At 46.0% G+C, this 18,203-nt stretch overlaps 1 protein-coding gene across 2 annotated transcripts in view; it reads left to right on the top strand.

Moving 5' to 3' along the window:
* Positions 1 to 227: 227 nt before the first annotated feature.
* Positions 228 to 18,203, top strand: part of DAAM1 (dishevelled associated activator of morphogenesis 1) — a 287,972-nt gene continuing 269,996 nt past the window's right edge. The window contains exon 1 of one of the 2 annotated variants that reach the window (XM_067463067.1): positions 228 to 487. The gene's annotated coding sequence lies outside the window, so the exon portion shown is untranslated. The remainder of the gene's footprint in view (positions 488 to 18,203) is intronic. The other variant, XM_067463068.1, reaches the window with a different exon arrangement.

Here is an 18,203-nt window from a genome sequence, read left to right as displayed (position 1 = left end):
TATGCCTTGTGCAGCAACCGGCATCCAGGAAACCAGCAAGCTGCATCTGGCCAAGCAGGAGAAGGGCGGGGGAAGCTGGACCACGCGCGGCTTGCCGGGAAACGTAGTCTTTTCATCAGAGCCGACTCCCTGCGGGAAACCGATCGAGGACTCCATTTCCCGGCGAGGAGCGCGGCGGAGAGAGGGGGCGTGGCTTGCTTGGCCGGGGCGTCCAATCAGGGCGGGAGGGGATGATGTCACCCGCGGGCTTGTAAGGCTCGGCGGCGGCTTGGCCGGAGGAAGAGGAGAAGGAGAGAGAAGCCACAGAGGGAGAGAAGCCGGAGAGAGGAGAGGCAGGAGGAGGAGGCGCAGCTGGGTCCGCGGGAGGCGGGGAGGGAGGGCGAGTGAGCTGGCTCCCTTGGCGTCCCTGCGGGGCTCCGGCGAGGAGGAGAAGGAGGAGGAGAAGGAGGAGAAGAAGGATGCGCCTGGGCAGGGGCTGCGGCACCAGGTAAGCCGAGCAGAGAAGGGAGGGAGGGAGGGTGGGCGCCTCCCTCTCTCCTTCTCTCCCTCCTTCTCTCCCTCCCATTCATCCCGGATGCCGGAGGGAGAGGGAGGAAGGAAGGAAGGGGCAGAAGGGCTGGGTTGGGTTGGGGGCGTTGAGGCACCTCTCCAGCTGCTTCCCCTGCAAAGAAGGGGCTTCCTGGTTGATGCTCTTGAGGAAGAACCCTTGGTTTTGGGCAGCAGATTTGGGAAGCAGCTCTTCTTCCCTTCTCCAGTGGAGGTGGATGTCCATTGCGTCTAAAGTGTGGATGGGCTCGATCTGCATCATCTGCCTTCCGCAGTGAGGGTATCTGTTTCCAGGAAAGACTAGCGCTCCAGCTGGAGGTCAGCTGTGACCATCAGTGCTGTAGAATTGGAAGAGGCAGGAATGGAGGGCGAAAGAGAGAAACGTGCCAAGAGGAAGGCGCGTCATGCCAACCCCGGGTTCCAGGAAAGACTAGCGCTCCAGCTGGAGGTCAGCTGTGACCATCAGTGCTGTAGAATTGGAAGAGGCAGGAATGGCGGGCGAAAGAGAGAAACGTGCCAAGAGGAAGGCGCGACGCGCCTTCCTCTTGGCACGTTTCTCTCTTCCACCCTCCATTCCTGCCTCTTTGAACTCCACAGCACTGATGGTCACAGCTGACTTCTACCTCGAGCGCTCAAGGGCCAGGGCTCCCCAGTTCTCGGTGTCTATGCCAGAGTTTTAAGGTTGGCTTTGAGCCCATCTTGACGCGCCTTCCTCTTGGCACGTTTCTCTCTTTCACCCTCCATTCCTGCCTCTTCAAACTCCACAGCACTGATGGTCACAGCTGACTTCTAGCTCGAGCGCTCAAGGGCCAGGGCTTCCCAGTTCTCAGTGTCTATGCCAGAGTTTTAAGGTTGGTTGTGAGGCCATCTTGACGCGCCTTCCTCATGGCACGTTTCTCTCTCTGCCTCTTCAAACTCCACAGCACTGCTGGTCACAGCTGACTTCTAGCTGGAGCGCTCAAGAGCCAGGGCTTCCCAGTTCTCAGTGTCTATGCCAGAGTTTTTAAGGTTGGCTTTGAGCCCATTTTTAAATCTCTCTTCCTGTCCACAAACATTTCGTTTTCCGTTCTTGAGTTCGGAGTAGAGCAACTGCTTTGGGAGACGGTGGTCGGGCATCTGGACAACATGGCCAGTCCAGCAGGGTTGATGACAGAGGACCATTTGTCCGCCTGTCTTCCCAAGAGATTTGCAGGATTTTCTGGAGGCAGCGCTGATGGAATCGTTCCAGGAGTTGCATGTGACTTCTGTAGACAGTCCACATCTCGCAGGCATATAGCAGGGTTGGGAGGACAATAGCTTCATAAACAAGCACCTTGGTATCCCTACGGATGTCCCGGTCCTCAAACACTCTCTGCTTCATTTGGAAAAAAGCTGCACTCGCAGAGCTCAGGCAGTGTTGTATTTCGGTCTCAGTGTTGACTTTTGTGGAGAGGTGGCCGCCAAGGGACTGGAAATGATCAACATTTTCTAATGTTACACAATTAAGCTGTATTTCTGGTATTGGAGAGGGATTGGCTGGTGACTGCTGGAAGAGCACTTTGGTTTTCTCGATGTTCAATGACAGGCCGAGCTTCTCGTATGCTTCTGCGAAGGTGTTTAGAGTGACTTGTAGGTCTTCTTGTAGGGGAAGAAGCAACACAGTTTGGACTAGAAGCAGGCATGGATCATAGGATATAGATCAAGACTACACACACATAGGGGAGTTCCTGCTTCATTTTTGGATAGTTTTCATTCCCTGGAGCACATTTTGTTAACAGATTATTGATATTGCCGACTGAAGGGAATTAAGTGCATCAATAGGGAGATAGATCAAAGGTAGATGTTTTCCCCTGACATCAAGGCCAGTCGTGTCTGACTCTCGGGGTTGGTGATCATCTCCATTTCTAAGGCGATGAGCCGGTGTTGTCCATAGACACCTCCAAGGTCATGTGGCCGGCATGACAGCATGGAGCGCTGTTACCTTCCCACAGAAGCAGTACCTATTGATCTCGCATTTGCATGTTTTTGAACTGCTAGGTTGGCAGAAGCTGGGCCTAACAGTGGAATCTCACCCTGCTCCTGAGATTCGAACTGCCAACCTTTTGGCCAGCAATTTCAGTAGCTAAGCAGTTTAACCTGCTGCATCACCAGCAGCAGGAGGAGGGAATTAGGTGCATTGATAGGGAGATAGATCAAAGGTAAAGGTAAAGGTTTCCCAACCTTTTGGTCAGCAATTTCAGCAGCTCAGCAGTTTAACCCGCTGCGCCACCAGCAGCAGGAGAAGAGAATTAGGTGCATTGATAGGGAGATAGATAAAAGATAAAAGTTTTTCCCTGACATTCAGTCTAGTTATGTCCAATTCTGGGTGTTGGTGCGCATCTCCATTTCTAAGCCGAAGAGCCGGCGTTGTCCATGGACACCTCCAAGGTCATGTGGCCAGCATGACTGCATGGAGTGCCGTTACCTTCCTGACAGCATGGAGTACCGTTACCTTCTTGCCCGAGAAGTACCTATTGATCTACACACGTTTGCATGTTTTTGAACTGTTAGGTTAGCAGAAGCTGGGGCTAACAGTGGGAGCTCATGCCACTCCAAGGAATTGAACCTGTGACCTTTTGGTCAGCAAGTTCAGCAGCTCAGCAATTTAACCCACTGCACTCCCAGGGCACTCCATAGATCAAAGGGGAAGTGGAATTGCAGTCATGTGGTCAGCATGACCGCATGGAGTGTCCTTACCTTCCCACCGGAGCGGTACATATTGATCTACTTACATTTGCATGTTTTCGTACTGCTAGCTTGGCAGAAGCTGGGACTAATAGTGGGAGCTCACCTCGCTCCCCAGATTTGAACCTGCAACATTTCAGTCAGCAAGTTCAGCAGCTCAGTGGTTTAACCCACTGCCATAGATCAAAGGGGAAATGGAATTGTGTCGTGGGAGATCTACAGAATAGATTACCAATAAATAAAGCCTTCTTAATGTGGTGCAGTGGCTTGATTCTGCGGACCAGCATTTGAATCCTTGCTTAGCTATGGGAATACCCTGGATCAGCTTGGGGCAAGTCACACTCTCTCAGCCTCAGAGGAAGGGAAAGGCATTAAGACAGTGGTTCCCAACCTTTGGTCTGCCAGGTGTTTTGGATTTCAACTCCCAGCTGGTAGGAATTGTGGGAACTGAAGTCCAAAACACCAAGAGAACCAAAGGTTGGGAACCACTACATTAAAGCAACCTTCTGAATCCATCCTGCCAAGAACACACATTGATAGGTTGGCCTTAGAACAAGCCTGGGCCAACTTGGGCCCTCCCTCCAGGTGTTTTGGACTTCAGCTCCCACAATTCCTAACAGCCGGTAGGCTGTTAGGAATTGTGGGAGTTGAAGTCCAAAACACCTGGAGGGAGGGCCCAAGTTGGCCCAGGCCTGGACCAGATGCATGGACTATATTGCTGTGCGGATGAGCCCTGAGTCTTCATCTTCAAAGGAATTTGTGTGTGTGTGACCAGTAATAGACCCTCTTTAATACCTGAACCCAAACCAAATGCCAGCCCTAACCCACTCCCTTTCCTATTCAAATCCATGAAAACTATAGGGATATTTTTTGTCTTCGCATGACACAAAGTTGCCAGGTAATATCATCTCCCGAACACTATTCAAGTCAAGGTTGGTTTCCTGTCCATAGTATAGGAAAGCATACTCTCTATCTTATCCCAACCCTCTATGTCAGTGGTTTCCAACCTTCCTAATGCCATGACCCCTTATGTTGTGGTGACCCCCCAACCATAAAATCATTTTCGTTGCTACTTCATACCTGTAATTTTGCTACTGTTAAGGATCGTCATGTAAATATCTGATATGCAGGATGTATTTTCATTCACTGGACCAAATTTGGCACCAATATCCGAATATCTGATATGCAGGATGTATATCAGGTATTCACTGGACCAAATTTGGCACCAATACCTGATACACCCAAATTTGAATACTGGTGGGCTTGGGGGACAATTGATTTTGTCATTTGGGAGTTGTAGTTGCTGGGATTTATAGTTTACCTACAATCAAAGAGCATTCTAGACTCCACCAATGATTGAATTGAATCAGTCTTGGCACACACAACTCCCATGACCAAGAGAAAATATTGGAAGGGCTTGGTGGGCATTGTCCTTGAGTTTTGGAGTTGTAGTTCACCTACATCCAAAGAGCACTGTGGACTCAAACAATGATCTGGACTAAACTTGGCACGAATACTTAATATGCCCAAATGTGAACACAGGCGGCGTTTGGGAAAAATAGACCTTGACATATGGGAGTTGGATTTTCTGGAATTTATAGTTCACCTACAATCAAAGAGCATTTTGAACCCCACCAAGGATAGAATTAGGCCAAACGTCCTACAGAGAACCTCCATGACCAACAGAAAATACTCTGTTTTTTGATAGTCATTAGCTACCCCTTTGGCAACCCCTCACGAGCTCCCCAGGGGACCTGACCCCCAGGTTGAGAAATGCTGCTGTATGTTTATAGTATGGGAAAACACTCACAATCTTATCTGAACCCTCTATGCTCATAATATGAGAAAGCATACTCTGAAGCTTATCCCAACCCTCTATGTTCATAGTATGGGATCTTATCCCACCCCCACCCCTGAAAAATATAATATATTATGAATTTTTTTGCTATTCTTGTTGTGAACCGCTGTGAGTCGCCCTCGGGCTGAGAACAGCGGTATATAAGTAAAGTAAAGTGAGTAAAGTAAACTTATGTATTGTCGAAGGAAGAAAGGAAACAACCAGGCACATCTTAACACCTCTCAACAAAAGATTCCCCCAGGCTCAGCCAGGCCTTCAAATGCTAATGAAGGTGGTCAGTTGACACATTCACACCCAGCTCCAGCAGACAAGAGCTCTTTGCCCCACCCCAGTCATTCCACAGATATATAAACCCATTTTCCTAATTCCAACAGACCTCACTACCTCTGAGGATGCTTGCCATAGATGCAGGCGAAACGTCAGGAGAAAATGCCTCTAGAACATGGCCATATAGCCCGAAAAAACCCACAAGAACCTAATAATATATTATGTTCCACATTTGACAACTGTGCAATATCTTTATCTGTGCCCTTCCAAATAATCTGATATTTATACTACTTTTCACCAGGCTAATTGTGGGAGGGGTCCGCCTATGGAAGGACCCCAAAGTGGTGCTGCTTTTCTCCGCAACCCAGCCTCCATCTTCCTCCTGTTCTTCCCTATCCACCCACCCAATTCTTTTTTAGGGTCTTGCTTCCCGTTGTGTGCCTTACAATAGGATGCTCGTTTAATATATCTCTGGGTGGTCCTCCTCCTTTTCTTGCTGCGGGGATAAATCAGGGGTACAATGGCTTGTGTGACATGTCAGCCCCCCTTACAACCAATACGGCAGGCAATCTCTTTCTGTAATACGCTCGTTTGCATTATTTCCCCCCTGTGCGCCCTACTGTCTCTGTGCAGCAGTAATAATAATAAAAAATGAGGAATATCACCCCAGTTGAGGAGGTTTGAAGGAGACTCTGCAACAGGAGAGAGAGAGAAAGGGGAAGGGGGCCCTGGAAATGTGGTTGCTATGGTTACCCATGCTCTTCAAATCACCGCCTTCATGGGTCTGGATTTTGAGGAGGGGGCTGCCGGGTACCAGCCGTGCCCAGTAATTGCACATGGGTGTGACTGGTCTCTTATTTATTTTCCTGCCTTTTGAAAAAAGGTGAGATTGGTATGTCTTTGCAAAAAGGGGACTTTGTGTACCTTCTGCAGATATTGCAAATATATATGTATATATATGGGGAGGGGGCTGAGTAACCTTGAAGGCTTCTTTCTGTTCCTTTCCTTTCCCCATGAAAGGAGGGTCCTTGATTTGCGGGGAGAGAGATGGGCATTTGGGAGGATAGAATTGGATAAGCATGGAAAGGAAGTGGGAAAGAAGGGTGGCTCAGCTGGGTGCCGGGTGGTGCAAGGAATATTGTGAAAAGGAGGGATGGCTGGCAGGTTTTTCTTGCTAGCGCTTGTGGGTGGGTTCTCCGTTCTGCGTATACCTATTCCTTTTTAAAGCCCGATCTCCTGTGCGGATGCGTAGGCAGGCATCAGATGCATTCATTCCCCAGGGTGTTTCCTTCTCTTTTCCTCGCTTTTCTTGCTGACTCCACTCCTCCACTGACACAGTTGTTCATCGGCACTTGTTGCGAGGGAGGTTTTCCTCCCTTTTATTTTTTGCATAGCTTTGTTCTTCTTGCACAAGGTCTCCAGTGTGTGTGCGTGTATGTGTGTGTGTGGAGCAGCGTTGGGAAGCCTTGGGCGGAGGCTGAGACTATCAAAAGAAGCTGGCAGAGCTGACTTGGGAAACGGAGGTTGCCATCCGTGTAACAGTGTTGGAGGCCAAACAGTCAGTGGTAACGTCTACACTGACCATTTAATGCGTGTTGGAGATTGCTTGACAACGTGGTGATTATCCGGTTTGTGTTGCCGTGCATTTTAAGACTGGATAAGCAGAATTGGGGGACAGTCCAAAATCAAATCCTTACTGATTTGTTTAGTCTACTATAAACATGTTTAGTCTACTATAAACATGGTAAAATCAATTCTGCAGAATGCAAATTCCTATAGGTAAAGGTTTTCTCCTGACATTGAGTCATTTTGTCATTTGGGAGTTGTAGTTGCTGGGATTTATAGTTCAACTACAATCAAAGAGCATTCTGAACTCCACCAATGATGGAATTGAACCGAACTTGGCACACAGAACTCCCATGACCAACAGAAAATATTGGAAAGGTTTGGTGGGCATTAACCTTGAGTTTGGAAGTTGTAGTACACCTACAACCAGAGAACACTGTCCGACTCTGGGGGTTGGTGCTCATCTCCATTTCTAAGCCGAAGAGCTGGCATTGTCCGTAGACACCTCCACGGTCATGACTGCATGGAGCGCTGGTACCTTCCCGCTGGAGCGGTACCTATTGATCTACTCACATTTGCATGTTTTCGAACTGCTAGGTTGGCAAAAGCTTGGGTTAACAGCAGGAGCTCATGCTGCTCCCCGGACTCAAACCTGTGACCTGTTGGTCAAGTTCAGCAGCTCAGTGGTTTAACTCACTGCGTGACCAGGGGCTCCATAAATTCCTATGGGGTACCCAAAGTGCTGCATTGATGTGCATATGCACATTCTGCAGCTGATACTGGAACTGGTTCAAGGCCAACTTCTAGGGTGCACGTGAGCACTATCCAGCCCTCGGTTCCAGGACTTTAAACATAATCATCAGCACTGTGAAAATCCTTCTGCCTATGCTGGATTCACCCCACATCAAGTGGTTGGTGTGGATGTGTCCAGTGTTTGGTCATCACTTTGTCATGTCGTATCAACAATGTGCAGGAATGAAGTGCGCTGCTTACACCAGACATTGGATTGATCTGTAATGCGATACCAGAAATCTGGAGATTTAAACAGAGGCAAACATACCTTGAAATCTATTTTTTCAATGCCACTGCAAAGGATATGTTAGCCTCTGCCTTGGGAGTCCAAGGACCAGAGTTTTGCCCACCTGACTGGACTGTACCTGCATTTCCTGAAATAGGGGCTCTCTGGATGGGACCCTATGGCTCTCCACCAGCTTACTGCTTCCCTTTTCTCATTTTTTCTTGGGATAGAGCAGACACGGGCAAACTTCAGCCCTCCAGGTGTTTTGGACTTCCACAATTCTTAACAGCCAGTAAACTGGTTGGAATTTATGGGAATGGAAGTCCAAAACAGCTGGAGAGCCGAAGTTTGCCCATGCCTGGGATGTTGCTTTGAGGAGGCACTTAATAGAGGCATTGAGATTAATCTGGACATTGGGACTCTTTAAGATGGTGCTCTTGATCCTACAATAGGTCTCCCAGATTAGTTCTAGGAAAGGGCTCCTGTAATTTGGATCCTTACTTTGTCTTGGAACAGGATGGAACACGTTTTGAAATCTGCTTGGGAGGCCCTTCTCTCATCCCACTGTCTTCTCAGGTACATCTAGTGGGAACGTGAGAGATGGGACCTTCTCAGTAGTTTTCCAAAACTTTGGAAATCTATTCCCAGAGAGGTCAGACCTTCCCTATTCTCTTTCCACATACAGGTGAAGATGTTTCCTTTTCAACAGGCTTTTGAGGACTGATTATAACATAGCTTGTAGTGGTTTGAGTGTTGGAGTAGGACTCTGGACACCTTGGATCATTTCCCCACTTGGCCATGGAAGTACATTGGGTGACCTTGGGTGAGCCATATCTTCTCAGTCTCAGAAACTCCTGTGATAGATTACCTTAGGGTTGCCGTAAGCTGGAAATGACACGAAGGCATACAACAGCCCTGTCTAGGCAATGTGCTAGATTTTATTTTGATTGTGCTGGTTTTTAAAAAGATGGGTTATCTTTAATTTTTAACTTTTGATAGTTTAATATATTTTCAACTTCTGTATTTTGTGAACTATTGAAAACTACCTTGAGTTCCAGACTGGGAACAACGTGCGATTATGATCCACCAAAGAAGATAAATATACATGTCCTCCCTCACTTTCCAAATTTCAGTTTTCAGCTCTAACTATCCCCACCCAACATGGCTGTTGTCTCCCCAGAAGTGTCCCTATGTCCCTTCCATCCCCTTCCTACCAGCTAGGCAGTAGCATATTTGGGAGGTGATGGCATTCACTAATAACTGGAATTTGGAAGGTGAGGAAGGAGAAGTATCTTTGTCTTGCTTGACTGAACTTTACAGTACCTCGTCCTGTCCTAAGAGCTGCTAAGGATTTGTACTACGTCCTGGATCCAATCTGGAAACTATTCAGTGAGGAAACATGTGAGCATGGTGCTTTCATTGCTATGGCCCTCTGCTTGGATCTTCTCTCCATCTCTGTGTTGTCTTCTTGGTTCAGCATGTGGATACAACATGCAAGACCCTCCTTCATCTGGCATAGAGGCATAGATATATCACCTGGACAAGACGTTGGCTCACGTTCCGTAATATTCTTATCTTCACATTGAGGGGAACAACATGTGTTTACAATCCTTATCTCTTTCATGTTCATGATCTCTGTGGATTAGCTAAAGATGCCCCTCTGCCTTTATATGGGGAGCAGAGCTCGGAATTGGCGATTTGCCCTGCCACCTGTTGAGTTCAAAGACATGCTGGGAATTGAATTTGGCCTTCAGGGGCCTGCTTCACATCTTGGCCCAACAGCATCATCTAGTGAGAGTCCAAGCCCAATTTGCCCAAGACGCATTCACTTGTCTTTTTAGCAGATCATGGTTTTTGTAGAACTCCTCTCCACCAACACACTTTTATAGAGTTGGTTTTCTTTCTCTTGGCTTTCTTAACTGCCCAACTTCCACAACCATGCATAGAAATCAGGATGGTTCTGACGTTGGCATTTAATGATATGTCTTTACAGTTGATAATCACTTGACAATCTTATCTGATCCCTTCTGGTCAAATTACTGAATGAGTCTTCTCCACACCCTGCTTCTTGCTTGGGGAGGAAAAAATCTCACCAAAGCATTGTGTTTTCCCTTCTGGTTTCCCAAGGCATTGCTGCAAGATGTCCCTGGCTGCAGATGCAGTTCCAATCAGAGGTCATGGCTTCTTGGAGAGACTAGTTTTGGGCTGTGTACCTTCAAATTATTTTCCTTTGATGGTGACTCTGTCATGGGTCCTTCTGGGACTGAGGCGTGGGACTTGCCCAAAGCTAACTAGTGGATTTTTATGACCAAGCAGGGAAGACTAGGAGCTACCTTAAATCGTTGTGTAAAGATATAATTGTGTGTTGCAAAGCTGACTTTTGGTTTAGAAGAGTGGTCATGGTGTTTTGGGACTTGGTGATGTTCACACAGTGATATTCATTTCTGTATCAGAAAGAATTTTTAATCAAAGTAGAAGAGTTATGACTTCACAGTGGTACCATCTTGCTTGTCCCCAGCTCCTTAGTCCCAGGTGGGAATGCAGCGAGGAGAAATAAGAGGTCAATAAAAGATCACCAATCTCCTCTGAAGGAGAGGTTGCGACATAGCAGAAGATATTCAGGTGTCTCTTTTGGACTTGTGTTGCCAGGGAATGAAGACCTATGATCCAAGACTTGTGCAACTGCCTGCCTGAGGCCTTTCTTGGCTTCTAGACTTGGGTGATACCCAAGAGAGCTGTCAACCAAGGGAGATGTTGAAAGAGCCAGGAGACAAGCCTCTCCAGCAAAAGGAAGAGCCAGGTATTTTGGCAAGACAAAGAGAGGCCTGGGATGACTTCCTCATCTTTGCAGGTGGCTTCTCATTTTATTGTTGAAGGCTTTCATGGCCGGAATCACTGGGTTGTTGTAGGTTTTTTCGAGCTATATGGCCATGTTCTAGAGGCATTCTCTCCTGACATTTCGCCTGCATCTATGGCAAGCATCCTCAGAGGTAGTGAGGTCTGTTGGAAGTAGGAAAAAGGGTTTATATATCTGTGGAATGACCAAGGTGAGACAAAGGACTCTTGTCTGCTGGAGCTAGGTGTGAATGTTTTAACTGACCACCTTGATTAGCATTTGATGGCTTGACAGTGCCTAGAGCAAACCTTGTCCTTGTTTGTTTCCTCTCTGTTGTTGTGCTGTTGTAATTTTAGATTTTTTAAATACTGGTAGCCAGATTTTGTTCATTTTCATGGTTTCCTCCTTTCTGTTGAAATTGTCCACATGCTTGTGTATTTCAATGGCTTCTCTGTGTAGGTCTGACATGGTGGTTGTGGGAGTGGTCCAGCATTTGTTTTTACTTGCTCTTTAGAACTATAAAAAAAATCCTAGCCTAGATTTTTCTGGGATTTTAATCCGGCAACCACTTACCTGTGTTCCAGGACCTCATTTTTGGTAACTTCTCCTTCAGTGACTTAAAGTTGATAATTTGAAGACTTTCTAAATTAAATACAAAGGCATTTCTCCCCATATGAGTGGCCTTGATCAAAAGGGCATCCAAGCTAGGACCAGGGGCAGAGGGAGCTTGACCTTGATGTCAGGCTCCCTCTTATACTTCTGTTGGTTCACCAGCTGGAACCTGGAGAGATAGAACAATTTTGCCATGCCAGTCTGGAGGGATTAGTAAGGCCAGCCAAACTGGAATGGATTAGGCTGCTTGTTGGTCTGAAACAAAGTAGTTGATGCCTGCTGGAAGAAGGTGTGGCATCCATAAGCAAACCTGGAAGAGATGGCTACAAGGATGAGTTGGGAGGGAGGTAGTAGAGCCAAGGAGAAACTGCCATGGATTTACAGGCATACCATCAGTGTAGAATTAATACAGATGCCCTTTTCTGATGACCAGGCTGCTCAGTTGGTGGCCTTCTAGATGTTATTAGACTGTAATTCTCATTATCCCTTACCAAAGGCTATTCAGAATAGCAGTTCAGCAACATTTATAGAATCATAGAGTTGGAAGAGACCTCATGGGCCATCCAGTCCAACCCCCTGCCAAGAAGCAGGAAAATTGCATTCAAAGCACCCCCGACAGATGGCCAACCAGCCTCTGTTTAAAAGATTCCAAAGAAGGAGCCCCCACTATACTCCGGGGCAGAGAGTTCCACTACTGAACAGCCCTAACAGTTAGGAAGTTCTTCCTAATGTTCAGTGGAATCTCCTTTCTTGTAGTTTGAAGCCATTGTTCCACATCCTAGTCTCCAGGGCAGCAGAAAATAAGCTTACTCCCTCCTCCCTATGACTTCCTCTCACGTATTTATACATGGCTATCATGTCTCCTCTCAGCCTTCTCTTCTTCAGGCTAGACATGCCCGGTTCTTTAAGCCACTCCTCATAGGGCTTGTTCTCCAGATCTTTTGATCATTTTAGTCGCTCTCCTCTGGACACATTCTAGTTTGTCAACATCTCTTTTTGGTTGCGGTGCCCAGAATTGGACACAGTGAGATTCCAGGTGTGGTCTGACCAAGGCAGAATAGAGGGGTAGTATGACTTCCCTGGATCTAGACACTAGACTCCTATTGATGCAGGCTAAAATCCCATTGGCTTTTTTTGCCACCGCATCACATTGCTGGCTCATGTTCACCTTCCTGTCCACGAGGACTCCAAGATCTTTTTCACACGTACTGCTCTCAAGCCAGGCATTGTCCCCCATTCTGTATCTTGGCATTTCATTTTTTTCTCCCTAAGTGGAGTATCTTGCATATGTCACTGTTGAACTTCATTTTGTTAGTTTTGGCCAATCATCTCTCTAATCTGATAAGATCACTTTGAAATTTTCTCCTGTCTTCTGGAGTATTGGCTCTCCCTCCCAATTTGGTGTCGTCTGCAAACTTGATGATCATGCCTTCTAACCCTTCATTTGGAGGGATGCAAAACCTTGTGAGTCTGAGATGACGTGAAGGCACATATCATCAACATTTCATTCACCTTTGCTGTTGAAGGACATCATTATAACTCAACGATCTGTGTTTGTAAACCAGTGCCATTCAACATTGCACACGCGTAGAAGGGCATTAATTTTCTGTTGCCGGTGACAGCCTCTCTTTGGTACGCTCCCCGCTCTGGATTTTCCTTTTCTCCCCAAATTGCCACTCTTCCGCAGAACAGCTTTCCCTGTTACCAGCAGCAGCTGTCCCTCCGTTCTTCAAGTGGAGAAAATAATAGGGATGGCTAGCAAGCCTTTCTCCTTTGTCTCCTGTTGGCACCTCCCCGTTCCGTCTCCCAAACTATTCATTCTCCAAAATCATAGCTTAATTAGCCGGCCTATTATGAAAATATAAGCCTGATGTCGGCATTCTAGTTTTCTCGCATAGACGTAGCATGCAACTGCAATAATTATTTTTAATGAAGGGGTGGTTAAGTCAGATTAACAGTAACAGGGATGCCCTTGGCTTCTCTTCTCTAGGGGAACTGCCCAGCGGCTTCTCGAAAATCGCTGGCCCCTTAAGCTGGGTGAAAGCTACCCGGTTGCATGGCATTTCCCAGAACCAACGTCATCAAAAGTTATTAGGACTGTGTGTTCTTTCTCATGCTGATCAAGGAAGGTGCCTGCATTCTTGCTACCACTGGTGATACAGGTTTTGGGGAGGTGTCCTGGAGGGAATGCGTTGGGCAGAATAGGAATATTCCTTCAGGTATATTATCAATTGTGTTGCCAAGTTTCCAGAATGGCAAATTCATGAATTGTTGATCATGAAGTGGTTATTAGCCACTTGTGCTGTACCTGCCAAATAAAAGTTTACTATGCCTCCTTATCCATGGATACCACATCCATGTTTTCGCTTACCCATGTTCCAAAAAATGGCAGCCTGTCTAGGTTCTCCAGTACAATTCTATGGTTGCCATTCAACCCAACCATAGTCTAGTTGTGTCTGACTCTGGGGGGTTGGTGCTCATCTCCATTTCTAAGAGCCGGTGTTGTCCATAGACACCTCCAAGGTCATGTGGCCAGCATGGCTGCATGGAGCACTGTTACCTTCCTGTATTAATTGATCTACTCACACACGTTTTTGAACTGCTAGGTTGGCAGAAGCTGGGCCTAACAGCGGGAGCTCACCCCACTCCCCAGATTCGAACCTCTAACCTTTCAGTCAGAAAGTTCAGCAGCTCAGTGGTTTAAACTGCTGCACTACCAACCCAAATATAGTGAAATTATAGGGTTTGCTGTTATCTATGGGTCTAGTAACATATCTTCCATAGATACTGGGCCGCACCCTATTCATTTTGGTTAAACTAACAAGGTATTTCTCTTTTCTGAAATAATGTATAGTCTTCATTTATAAATTACAAAATCAACATCTTCATCAGGGACCGATACCCTAAAATTCAATAGGTTTTGGTAAGAGCCCTCACTGGCACAATGGGTTAAGCCCTTGTGCCAGCAGGACTGAAGACTGACAGGTTGGAGCTCCCTCTGTCAGCTCCAGCTTCCAATGCAGGGACATGAGAGAAGCCTCCCACAAGGATGGTAAAACATCAAAACATCCTAGCATCCCCTTGGCAAGTGCTATTTATTTAATGCTTTCATATGTGATGCCTTTTTACTGCTGTGCCTGAACCTTCAGTGTATCATACCTAATTTCAACTGGTAGTACTTGATCGTTGCAGGTTCACAATTTTAGGACAAGCCTTCCAGATATTTTGGGCTCCACCTGATATCAACCCCAGCCATCATGACCAGTGGCAAAGAAAACCTTCCCATTCAAGGTTTTCTTGGCGAGATTTAGTCCAGTGAGCTTTGCCATAGCCTTGCTTTGAGGCTAAGCAAATCCTAAAATATTCCTTTTACCATTTCAAAAAGAGTTACCGTATATATTTGAGTATAAGCCAACTCGAATATAAGCTGAGGCACCTAATTTTGCCACAAAAAAACAGGGAAAATGGATTGACTCGAGTATAAGCTGAGGATGGGAATTACAGCAGCTACTGGTAAATTTCAAAATAAAAATAGATACCAATATAATTACATTAATTGAGGCATCGGTAGGTTAAATGTTTTTGAATATTTACATAAAACTGTAATTTAAGATAAGACTGCCCAACTCAGATTAAACGATTATTCTGACCTCCTTCAATAGAAATGTGCTTGCGTATCCTTCCAATAATAATAAAGAGAGTAAAATAATAGAAATGTAATAAGAGTAGTAATAGAGTAAAATAAAAAAATGTAATAATAATACAGTAAAATAATACATGTAATAATAATAATCTCCTCTGAGAGCCGTTCAGCAGTGGAACTCTCTGCCCCGGAGTGTGGTGGAGGCTCCTTCTTTGGAAGCTTTTAAACAGAGGCTGGATGGCCATCTGCCAGGGGTGCTTTGAATGCAGTATTGCTGCTTCTTGGAAGGGGGTTGGACTGGATGGCCCATGAGGTCTCTTCCAACTCTATGATTCTATGTTTCTATGTGATGTTGGAGAAGAGTTTACAGATACTATATGTTTATTTGTGGGATTAGCATAACACAAAAACTACTGGATGAATTGACATCAAATTTAGACACAAGACATCTATTAGGCCAACGAGTGACCATCACTCATAAAAACATTGAAAAACACAGCGGAAGGGACTTAAAAAGCCATATATATATATATATATATATATATATATATATATATAATATACAATACATTACAACGCATGCGCAAAATCACATATATACGCAAACACACATACACAGTGGAAGAGGCTTAAAAAGCAAAAAAAACCCCTATTATAATGCATGCGCATAACCACATAAATACACATATACACAAACATATATACACACACATGTACACATATATACACACACAAAACACATATACACAGACTGAGCCACAGCAATGCATGGCAGGGGACAGCTAGTAGTAGTAGTAGTAGTAACAACAACAACAACAACAGAGTAAAATAATAAATAACCTTGACTCGGGTATAAATCGAGGGGGACTTTTCTGCCCCCCCCCCCAAAAAAGGCTTTTTTTTTTTGTCGTGTCAGGAGTGACCCGAGAAGCTGCAAGTCGCTCCTGTTGTGAGAGAATTGGACGTCTGCAAGGACGTTGCCCAGAGGAAGTCCGGATGATTTGATGTTTTATCATCCTTGTGGGAGGCTTCTCTCATGTCCCCGCATGAGGAGCTGGAGCTGATAGAGGGAGCTCATCCGCCTCTCCCCGGATTCGAACCTGCGACCTGTCAGTCTTCATTCCTGTGGCACAGGAGTTTAACCCACTGCGCCACTGGGGGCTCCCAAAAAAAGGCTGAAGAATTAGGATTATACTTGAGTATATACAGTATTTTCCCCACCTAAAAAATCCAGATGTTTTAGAATTCTCTCATATCCAGAATGGTGCATAGTAGTTTGTGTGTTGGACTATAGGGTTTGAATTTATACTTAGTCATGAGTATGGCAGAGTGACCTTGGGCAAGTCACCCTTTCAAAAGGAAGCAAGGGAATGCATGCGCCTCAAAGAAATCTTGCTGAGCAAACCTTGCAATGTTTTCCACTTAGGATCACCATGAGTTAGAAGTAATAATGTCCTGCCTTTGTTACAATGAATGGTTTGTGAAGTTATGGTTCATCATAATGGAAGGAGTGGCACATTGCTTTTTCCATGGAACTCTAGACAGTCCTTCGGGTGAGGTCACAACAGTTATTATGCTGCTGGCATTTTATATCAGGTCAGCTCATGTCATTCTCATGTCCAAAATTATGTTCATTTCACTTAGGTTTCTATTCTGTATATATTCACTTATTGTCTCTGTAAGTTCTGCTAAACATGTAGGTGTATTTTTTTTTTGGCCTGGTGTGCAGCAGATGTATTCAGTTCATGATTCCATGCATGGAATTCCAGAAATGTGACCATTGCAGGTTGAATTAAATCTGTTCTTCATCCCAACTAGACTTGAGTAATTGAATTACGTGGATTAGCAATGTGTTCGCTCACCATTCAACAATTGATTGAGTGGATAAACTATCTATTTATTGTATACTAGCTGTACCCGCCACACGTTGCTGTGGCCAACCTTCCCTCCCTCTTTTTCCTTCCTTCCTTCCTTCCTTCCTTCCTTCCTTCCTTCCTTCCTTCCTTCCTTCCTTCCTTCCTCCCTCCCTCCCTCCCTCCCTCCCTCCCTCCCTCCCTCCCTCCTTCCTTCCTTCCTTCCTTTCTTCCTTCTCTCCTTCCCTCCCTCCCTCCCTCCCTCCTTCCTTCCTTCCTTCCTTTCTTCCTTCTCTCCTTCCCTCCCTCCCTCCCTCCCTCCCTCCCTCCCTCCCTCCCTCCCTCCTTCCTTCCTTCCTTCCCTTTTTTCTCCGTTCTCTCCTTTCTTCCTTCTCGACCTATTTATTTCCTTCCTTCCACACAGCCCTATATCTCAGAATATCAAGGCACAAGGGTAGGAAGAGACCTCCAAGGGCCATCCAGTCCTGCCCCTTCTGTCATAAGGGAGAAGCACAACCAAAGCACTCTGGACAGATGGCCAGCTTCAGCTTAATAATAATCTATATCAGACAGACACACCTTTAAGACCAAAGGGAGGGGGAGCGCTCATGGTGGTGGTGTGGGGGGGTTTGCCATATGATACAATTGCCACAACTTTGTGCGGTTGCTTAGGGAAGTTTGTAGAGGAAGCCCACGCCACCCCACGTGGGACTCATGTCACCCTGGAAAGCAAATGAGAGCAGGAAAGCAAGTGGCCAGAGCGAGGAGAACTTTGCCAGCCTGACAGCCGAGGAGAGAGAGAAGGACGATGGAGGAGCTCTCTTGCGGGCATGCTCTGTGTTGTCCTCTCCCTTTTTTAGGATTAGTGAGTTCTTTTTGGTGGTTTCTTTTAAATTTTATGGTTGTTGTTCACTCATTGGGTCATTAGGCATTTACTGGCCAAATTTTGCGCCTACTCGCCTCACCTTTCTGTAACAGCCCACTCTTTCCCTCGTGCAGGAGGGGACGGGGCCACACATGTGCAGTATCCTCATTGTGGATTTTTGAGGTTTGAAGTCCTTTCCGCTGTCTCTTTGGGGGATTTTTTGAGTGATGGTCACTCATCAGTCTTTGGGGGGTATAGTGTCCAGATTTGGTGTCAATTGGTCTAGTGGTTTTTGAGTTGTGTTAATCCCACAAACAAATATTACGTTTTTATTTGTATAGACTAGCTACACCCACCATGCATTGCTGTGGCCAACTTTCCCTCTTTCTCTCCTTCCTTTGCTCCCTTTCCTTCTTTCCTTCTCTATCTCTTTCCT

Source organism: Anolis sagrei, chromosome 1 (genome assembly GCF_037176765.1).
Source record: "Anolis sagrei isolate rAnoSag1 chromosome 1, rAnoSag1.mat, whole genome shotgun sequence".
NCBI classification, from domain to species: domain Eukaryota; kingdom Metazoa; phylum Chordata; class Lepidosauria; order Squamata; family Dactyloidae; genus Anolis; species Anolis sagrei.
The sequence above is the reverse complement of the archived record's forward strand: the minus strand, read 5'-3'. Positions and strand labels throughout refer to the sequence as shown.